Source organism: Lycium ferocissimum, chromosome 10 (genome assembly GCF_029784015.1).
Source record: "Lycium ferocissimum isolate CSIRO_LF1 chromosome 10, AGI_CSIRO_Lferr_CH_V1, whole genome shotgun sequence".
In the NCBI taxonomy this organism is placed as follows: domain Eukaryota; kingdom Viridiplantae; phylum Streptophyta; class Magnoliopsida; order Solanales; family Solanaceae; genus Lycium; species Lycium ferocissimum.
The window spans coordinates 31178343-31187965 of record NC_081351.1 but is presented as its reverse complement, the minus strand read 5'-3'; the positions used below and the strand labels follow the sequence as shown (position 1 = coordinate 31187965).

The window sequence follows — 9623 nt, the reverse complement described above, 5'->3', positions numbered from 1 at the left end:
GGATGGTTGCCGGTTTGCTTTGCCGCTTGAGGAACTTTTTTTTTTTTTTTTTTTTTGAAAAAAATGAAGTTGGGGTCGTGGGGGTGGGTTGGAAGAAGACTTTGTATAATGTGTGTGGACTTTTGTGTATTTTGTAAAAGATTATAAGTTTTAAAAATTATAATTCAGCCCCAATTTAACTTAATCACATTTTTAAGACAAGTTTAACCTTGGCACCATTTCTAATTAGTAGACTTATTTGTCATCTTTAATTTATTTTTTCAACATTCTGGAATGATCGGTATTTTAAAAAAAAAGATCTCGGACCATCCATGTTGTCTTCCGTAATTTTACACTAATACTCAACCCAATTCTCGAAGCATCTCAATCTCTTCATCTTCTCAGTCGGGTGTTTCACGGGCAAAATTATATCCTTCCTCTTCCCTTACATTGAGCCATCTTTTGGGAAACCAGAAGCCCACTGTTCATCCTTTTCCATTTATTTGCTCTTCTTCTTAGTTTTATAAGGTTTTCTTCCAAAATTCTAAATCAGAATTGCAAGTCGACTCTACTGATTGTGCGTTTTTTAGGATAATTTTAAATTCCCTTAAAAACTTTACAACCATCCAACCACACAGAAGTAACTGCTAAACACCTCAATAACTGTCGACTCTTTGATAGAGATTGATCGTTTCAACTGGGTTCTTCATGTGTGGTGCTTTGGAAGATTCAAGATTAATTTTCGTGTGAAAATTTTGATGAGTTATTCTCAAGTGAGTTTCACTTGCCCTTGCCTATCCTCTGCTTGATTTACTTCATGTATTACGCCCAAAGTCAGTCTATTTTGGTAGTCGTGAAGACTTCAAAATTTGTTGGTGTTTTAATTTTGAACTGATTGCATATAATCTTCGCATCAATCTAACCTCTATAAAGGTATTTCTTCTTTTAAGAACTGCCGATCACATATTCTATACTATTACATTAGTATAGAATAAATATAGGTGGGAGTGTACTATTACATTTGTTCTGTTGTGTTAAATGCATTACTAATTAAGCATTTCAAAATCGTTGTTTGCTTAAGTTTGCTTTGGCTATAGCTACATTAGTGCAGTTGCAGGTCTATAACCAACGACAACAAAATTTTAATTAACTGTCTGTAATTTTAGTGTTAATGCATCTTTTGATTGGAGTTTTGCATTATCTATGCATATTTGGATTTTCAGGTTTGTAAGATCTCTTACAATAGATTAGTTTATGTTTTCCATCGTAGTTCTTCTTTGAGTACAAAAGGTCTACGTGTACTTTTTATGTTCCAATTAGTGTCGGCTTGCGTGTGGATAAGTTTCATGATGCGACCTAGCCATGAAAGGTTAGTTTGGTTAAAGAGTAAATAATAACAAATCTATTAAAAATAGAGGAAAATCTGACAGTGTTGTTTATCTATATGAATCTGTAAAAATGAAGGAAAAGATAAGAAAGGAAACATTCCTATTAGATGTTGCTTCTCACTTCTCTTACCTGTGTATTGTAATTTTTGTTGCAGCTTTTTCTGAAGTTGCTTATGCGTAAGAGGATTTGAGAAATTTCTACATAAGTTGATGAACCTATTTTCTTTTTGGCGGAAGAAGGGAAATAATAGTTGCCAAAAGCTATCATGTCTCGAACTCTTAGTTTTGTAAGCTACGTTACTAATAAATCATAACAACAACATACCCCGTGTGATCCCACAAGTGGGATCTGGGGAGGATGAGGTGTACGCAGACTTACCCCTAGCTCAAGCAAAACTAATGGTTGGGTAACTTTCACAATGATGCAATAATTGGGCTCTGATTTTTTTTAAATGCAACTCTCATATACATAATGACCAATGGAAATTTCTAATTGCATCAGTCTATTGATGTACCTTTTAAGGCTTTGTTGGAATAGTTGTCTTCATTTTTTAGGATTAACTTATTTTTGTATAAATATGATGGTTTAGTTATTGAAGTTACACTCATTTCCTTGCAATTTTCATAAATTGAACTTCAATAATGTCCTGAAATAGCTGTCTATATGAATTTGTTAGAGCTAAGTAGACTGGGGACCTACTTTCTCCCGGTGAAGGATAAAATAAATGATATTATTTAAGAGTTGAACAATCTTTGAGGATAGTCATGTATTGTTTGTCAGATTAATGAATCCCTATTTCTGGACCAAATTCTTTTTGATGTTTTTTCCTCTTTTGCCTACTATCTTGTCTCTGTTTGAGTAGCGTCTCTATGTAGACGAGCATAATAGCTAGAATAATGTGAGAAAACTTGGATAGTAGTGTTCTAATACTTGGTCACATGTGAACTAGAAGTACGAACGCTCAAGTTCAAGTGCTCTTCATGCTTAGGTTCGTAGCTCCAACGATTTTCTTGGGGCTACCCAACAAGTAACATAGGAGGATAATGCTTGAATTATCTGAAGCTAAATGTTGGTCTCCTATAAGTTGTCATACCCATGGATATCATGTTTTTCTCCCCATTCATTTAGTTTTCCTAACTACATTTCATTTGTAATATGAAGCTAGATGGTAGTCTCCTGTAAGTTGTCATACTCATGGATCTCATGTTGTTCTCTCCATTCATTCAGTATCCTATCTACATTTCGTATTTACTTCATCTCATTATACATCATGGTAAATAATTTGTAGATGTAAAGGCACTTTCCCCGGTAGGTGAATACTATTAATAAACTTATTTTTTATGGTGGCACGCATAACTGTATAAAGTTGGGAACTAATAAAAAATGTATTCCAAAATATAGGTTGATATCTAAATTAATCAAGAAATTCATTATCTTTAATCCTTTATCTAAGAAAGATCCAAAGGAAATAACTCACAAGAACTTCTATTGTGCTGCAGACTATTCATATTTTGTTTTGATGATGAACTTTCACCTGGGTATTTCTCAGCAATTTTTTTGCCAATTACGTGAAAACTATTCACGCAAGGACATTGTTGTTATATTTGTGAATTCACCCTAGCTACTTGTGTTTGATTTCTTTTGTTTGAATTGTTAGTATTTAATCTAATTATATACTTGAAAGAAGGGTAAATTCAACTTGCGATAATCCATAGGCTGATTGTTTACTGGGGCTCTTTTTAGACAATTGTGTAGTTTGGAAAAAGAATTTGGTGGAGATGATACAGTAAGTGATCGCACAGCTCTCATACTGGATAATTTCAACCAGCAAATGGCAACCTATGAAGCATCTTTACAGGCAAGTCCACTTTTAATATCGGTATTGCATCTTGAGATTTTTGCACTTTTGCATAACCAGTGTGAATTTGTTCAGGTATCATTGGCACAAATGGAATACTAATTACCACGGCTAACCCGTATGTGGACTCAATTTGGGTCAAGGGTATGGGTGAAAAACAAATTGAAGTAGACAAGACAATTTTACATACTCAAGTAAGCAATTTTCATTTATCATCATAAATTATGCATGTCTGTAGTGGTAAGTAACTTTCTGTCCAGTTCATATTTAAGTAGAGCTACATATCAACCCTCTATATTTATTAACTTTCTGGACAATTGTAGAGGTTGGATTGTGGTGTGAGTAATATTTTGATCATTAGTTCTCAGACATGATTTTTTGCCTGTGATAGTTTTCAATTTGTTACTGGTTTTAGTGATATTTCAAGTGGCCTTTGTATGTGCCTTTGGCCTTCCCAAATTTCAACAGCAAAATGCTTCTTGCGAGCACCACCACACCAAATTTCATAGAGATGAGATACTAAAAGTTCACTGATGCACTACTGATAGAGTAAATGATCTCGCAAGTAGCTTTGAAACCTTTTGATTAGTAACCGTTGTCTTTAGCTAAGTACTGTAAGAAAGTGCAGCAGAGTATCTACTCCATCTACTCTTGAGATTGGAAGTGTCTCACGATATAAATCTAGATTGCTGTTGGATAATTGCATTTTCATATCTACCAGGTGTGTATACGTGTATGAAGTATGTGCCTCATTTTAGAGGAATCTTGAGGCTAGCGAGCTATATGTAAATTTGATACATGACCCATTTATTCATGGGGTTTGAATGAAGGCTCACCTCTTCTGGGCTTAAACTCAAGTCTACGCATGACTATTGCAGGACAGTAATATTTTTTTTGATTTCATCCGGAGGTTTTAGCTATATAATAATATACAAGTGCTTTACCGAAAGTGTAAGTATAACCCGTTGCTAAAATCTCGGTGCCCTTCCCATTAAAATTTTACATATCTATTATTACATTTAGCGTTGAATTTTGGTTAATTGAATTTCTTTATCAGTTTCATTTCGTCAGAAAGTATGCCCCAAAAGTATTCGAAGTCATCCTACAAAATAACGTTGTTTTTATCGCGCATCAGATGATGTGAAACAATTACTACTTTACATGAGGACGCATGATGCTCATGTTGTAATTCGATAATGAAATATTTAAGGAATGCCTTCTGACATCAATGTGAATGAACTCTAAAATTACAAATGTTAGGTATCTTATGTGATTGAGTTAATTATTGATTCATTTTCAAAGTTTACTTAAATGCTTTTGCTTGCACTTTCTTATTACCTGCTTAGGCAAAAAGTGGTCGTAGATGCAAATTTACAAGGTAAAAGATTGTTCAAAGTTATTAGTTTAATAAAGCAATAAAATGACACTAGGCACCCGTGCGAATTACGGGCACGCTAACTATATAATAAGCGTGGGTTGAGGGTACGACGAAGGGTATTCCCGTTAATATTGACTGTTTTACGGGCAAAATGATATCCTTCCTCTTCCCTTATATTGAGCCATCTTTTGGGAAACCAAAAGCCCACTGTCCATCCTCTTCCATTTATTTGCTCTTCTTCTTAGTTTTACAAGGTTTTCTTCCAAAATTCTAAATCAGAATTCCAAGTCGACTCTACTGATTGTGCGTTTTTTAGGATAATTTTAAATTCCCTTAAAAACTCTACAACTAGTCAACCACACAGAAGTAACTGCTAAGCACCTCTATAACGGTCGACTCTTTGGTAGAGATTGATCGTTTCAACTGGGTTCTTCATGCGTGGGTACTTTGGAAGATTCAAGATTAATTTTTGTGTGAAAATTTTGATGGGTTATTCTCAGGTGAGTTTCACCCTTGCCCATCCTCTGCTTGATTTACTTCATGTATTACGCCCAAAGTTAGTCTATTTTGGTAGTGGTGAAGACTTCAAAGTTTGTTGGTGTTTCGATTTTGAACTGATTGCATATAATCTTCACATCAATCTAACCTCTATAAAGGTATTTCTTCTTTTAAGAATTGCCAATCACATATACTCTACTGATGTGCCGGGCAAATAGGGTAAAGATATGTGGGAGAGTACTATTACAATTGTCCTGTTGTGTTAGATGCATTAATAATTAAGCATTTCAAAATTGTTGTTTAATTGAGTTTGCTTTGGCTATAGCTACATTCTTTGTAGGGCAGTTACAGGTCTTCAACCAACAACAACAAAAATGTTAGTGACAAATTCCATCATGCTTCATAGTTTACAATGTCCAAAAATTTAAAATTAGGATCCATCACAAGGTATTGGGGATTTGTCGGGTTTGGTGTTTGTTGTATTTTTGATAAGTGATTACTGGGAAAAACCATTGCCATATCGAGAGTTCTTTAGTACTTAGTTGATCATTTACTCATTCGTGTCCTTTTTATTTGAGTTTTCCCTTTTATATATAGGGGTTATTTATGTTCATTTCTGTTCAGATGTAAATGAATTAGGATTCACATATATTCACCACCCAGTGATTGAAGTTGAAATGTTAGATTTATCAACTAAAGCCACCATTTCGTGACATTCATTAAAATTAGTTTGTCCATCTAAAACTATTATATATCAGAGAACTCACTCTCTTAATTCAAATAGGTTGGTAGTTTTGATGTAATGGGGTGAGTGAGGAGGGTAGAATGGGATCATAGGATTTAGGGGTGACGTGTTACAATTTTTTATATTTCTGAGCACAAACCAGTACCAAAAATTCTAATCTTCTTTAAAGTTATCACAACAGGTTTAAGATCCAGAGCTTCAAGATATGCATGGTCGGTGACAGACTGGATACGGATATACTGTTTGGACAAAGTGATGGCTGCAAAACTCTTCTTGTTCTTTCAGGTATCAGAAGGAAAATGTGTTCTCCAATTAGTCATATGCTACAAGTCTGTCATCCAATTTCTATCTTTTAATTGTGTTCTAGGTGTGACGTCTTTATCGATGCCTCAAGATCCCAAAATCTCTATATAACCGGATTTCTACCCCAACAATATTTCTGAGATCCTCTCTATCACACCAGCTGCAGTTTGAGTCAGTCCACTAACAAACTCTATATGGTAATTCAATTCTTTTGTCTGAAATGTAATTAGAATATGTACTTCATCTGTACATCCACTTCTCTTTAAGCTAAAATGTGGGACCTTGAACATAGGCTATCTGAGAAGCTATATAATACATTGTACTAAGGAGATTATGGAATACCAACCATTCATACTATTTACCAATCAAAAAAAAAAAAACTTTCAAGATAAATGGTTTTTAGAAAACTAATATATGCGCTCAAGGGCCTCTACCATGAAGTGGTGGCTAGCTTTTTTCATTCTTCTTTTTTGGTTGCTTGGTGCCTAATGATGCAAATTAATGAAATATCATGGCATGAGCATAAGGATCAATTTTATAAATATAGAATATAAAGACAATTATAAACTACTCCCATGGACATATGACCCTTTATCAAATTCTATAGCTCTCTACTCAGATCCTCTTCCCCTGCACTTACATTGATCGTGTAGAAGATTCTGGTAGATTACTGAAGTAATAATCTAAAGTAAGCTATATCAGTTATTTCCTAGGCACCTTCAATCTGTTTGTAAATTATTGATTTGGTCAGTTGGTGAAAATGTAGTACTTTACAACTCATATGGTACTTTGAAAACGAAGGAGCTTAATTGCTCCCTGAGCCATAATAAGTGGAATTAGAGAAAAAGTGGGTTAATTTCAAAGATGTTAAAAGAACATGAGGACTATTGATCTAATGATGGATCACAGATAGGTAGTATTGAAGTCGAGGATTATAAGGTTATAATCATAGCATTTCAATTCTACATAAAATTGTGCTAAAAAACTGAAAGCTGAGAACTGAATATAGTTGGTACACCTCAATACATGGTTAGAGTCATAGTTCTAAAAATTGATTACATCTAATAATGACTTACTGCGATGTTTTCTTGATGAGATAGTTGGTATATTTTTATGCTGTAATTAAAACGTGGAATGGCTATTGCTTAGTAGACTCTTTTGTGGAAGAAGTGAATGTACTGGAAAAATGTAACGACCCATTTTGTTGTTACCGTGATTCTTTCATTTTTGCCCTTGTTGACCAGTTCCTAAGTCTCGTTAGAACTATTTTGACCCGAGAAGATAGTTGGCATGACTTCCTAGGCACCGTTTTGGGCTTTGAAAAGTTTTCTATAAAAACTTGGCTTTAAGCGAAAACAGTTTGACTGGGAGTTGACTTTTGGGTGAACGAATTTCTTTCGAAAATTCGTCGATTCTGAGAGATCTGGATGACCATTTATGACTGATTGTGGGACTGGTTCGGCTCCCAATGCACTCGGATGCATTTTGGGACTTAGTTTGGTAATGGTCATTGAGGTTTGGGAGTTGACTTAGTCAACGGTATCTCCATTGGGAAATCCGAGGTCACGGGTGCATTCGTAGAATGTTTTTACATGTGGATGCATATTTTGTTTGTTGAAATCGGACCTCGGATGATTATCAAAAATCGGGTTGGAAAGTTGGTTTTTGGCCGCTCGGGAGTTGACTTAGTCAAGGGTATCTCCGTTGGGAAATTTGAGTGCATGATTGAGTTCGTAGCGCATTTTTACCTATATCTACATATTTGGTTCGTCAAAAGCGGGTTCCGGATGAGCTTTTGGAGTTCTGGGGCAAAAAACCAAAAAACTGAGGCTTTTGGTGTCTGGTGACCGCCACAGCGTCCTTAGGACCGCTGTAGCGGTAGTGTTTTCCGCTGCGGCTGTCCTGCTAAAAACTGACTATGGGTCCAATATAAAAACCCTCATATCTCCCTCATTTTAAGTCCAAATGAGGCAATTCAAAAGCCAAAATTCAAGGAAATTTCATGAGGAATCCAATGGTGCCATCCAATCTGCAGTTTGAGGTCCTCTTGACATGGAAATCGAGGAAAAAAAGAGGCTATGTCGGATTTGGACCTCATTTAGGATACCTTCTCTCCTGGAAGCTTGAGGATGAATGGATTCTTGATTATTTCTCAAGATTGTTCCTATGGGTGCGGTCTAAATCTCTTACTTAATAGTTTCCATTAATTAATGCATCATTTTGGCTTTCTAAAACCTTTCCTCTTCCAAAAATCTCTATGAACAAACCTAGGGTTCTTCACCCCAAAATTGGGGTTTTCATATAAATGATGATTTAAGAATTAATTGAGTATTCCTATGATTAAAGTAATGGATTTTGCCCTTTTGGTATTCAATTTGATATTTTGGTCATAAAATTTTCGTTTTGCCCTTGAGACTCGTTTTTCCCAAATTAAGGGTTGGAATTTGACCCGAATAGAAAGTAGCCAATATAGGTATCATTGTTCATGATTTCGTACATAGAATTCATATGTGATAGAGTTTGATTATTTGGAGACGCTTCGAAAGACAAGGCAACGTGTGGGTTCATGGCGCCTGTTTGGCTGCCAGGTAGGTTATGGCTTCCCTTTCGGTAGACTCTGGTTAGTTTCATATATTCGTGTATTAGAAAGAACGGAGAATGCATGTATAGGAATTGGAGATTTGGGATGGAATCTTAGGATGGTATTGTTGTGTGATTTGTGTGTTCGGGCTTGTGGCCTGTAGATTCCTTAGGTTATTTTATGTGGTGTTTCATTAATATCGGTGGATATATGTGACTTGGAAGTAGCAGGTGAAACCTATTGTATGTCTAATGATGAGAAACTCCCGTAATATATGATTATTGTGTTATGCCATTAATAGTGAATCTAGTGGACGAATGGGAGGATAAAACGTACCAATGATTGTGATTAAGTTCCAAAATGAGTTGTGACGAGGGATTTTGAGTGTAGGGTGAGATTCATGTTCCTAATTTAAGGAAGTGGAAAATATGTATATCGATTGCTTGACCTTTATGTGTGGGACTAGTCACCCCGTTATGTTTGTTTAATTGTTCAATTGTGTTGTGCGTGATAATTCTATTGTGTTGGCTTGATGCCATGTGTAGTTGGTAGAAAGCGAATGTCGCTTGTTGTCCTGATTTGGGATAGGATTGGCATACCCGTTGTTGGTATTTGTACTATGATACATTATTGGCGTACCCATTTCGTTGGTACTTGAGTTATTGATATATGTTGGTACTTGAGTTATTGATATATGTTGGCATACCCGCTGTTGATATTGTAATGTGATATATTGTTGGCGTACCCCGTTGAGGTACTTGTGATATTGAGCTTACTTGTTGATGATTGACAATTTGACATATGCATTGCACGTATTCTCTCATATTATCATGCATGGTCGATATTCGGTGATAATCCGGTATTGTTGATTGAGCAAAACTGATATTTGATA

General features: G+C 35.4%; 1 long non-coding RNA gene across 8 annotated transcripts; it reads left to right on the top strand.

Annotated features, from left to right (window-relative positions):
• The first annotated feature begins 1280 nt into the window (after window positions 1–1280).
• LOC132033364 (uncharacterized) lies at window positions 1281–6563 on the top strand. 8 transcript variants are annotated; one of them, XR_009408722.1, is made up of 5 exons: window positions 1281–1320; window positions 1365–3420; window positions 4921–5549; window positions 6029–6132; window positions 6215–6563. It is a non-coding gene; the product is annotated as an uncharacterized LOC132033364 (long non-coding RNA). The 8 variants fall into 8 exon arrangements; XR_009408718.1 differs by having other exon boundaries at window positions 1365–4177; window positions 4284–5549; XR_009408717.1 differs by having other exon boundaries at window positions 1365–5104; window positions 5454–5549.
• Window positions 6564–9623: the final 3060 nt, after the last annotated feature.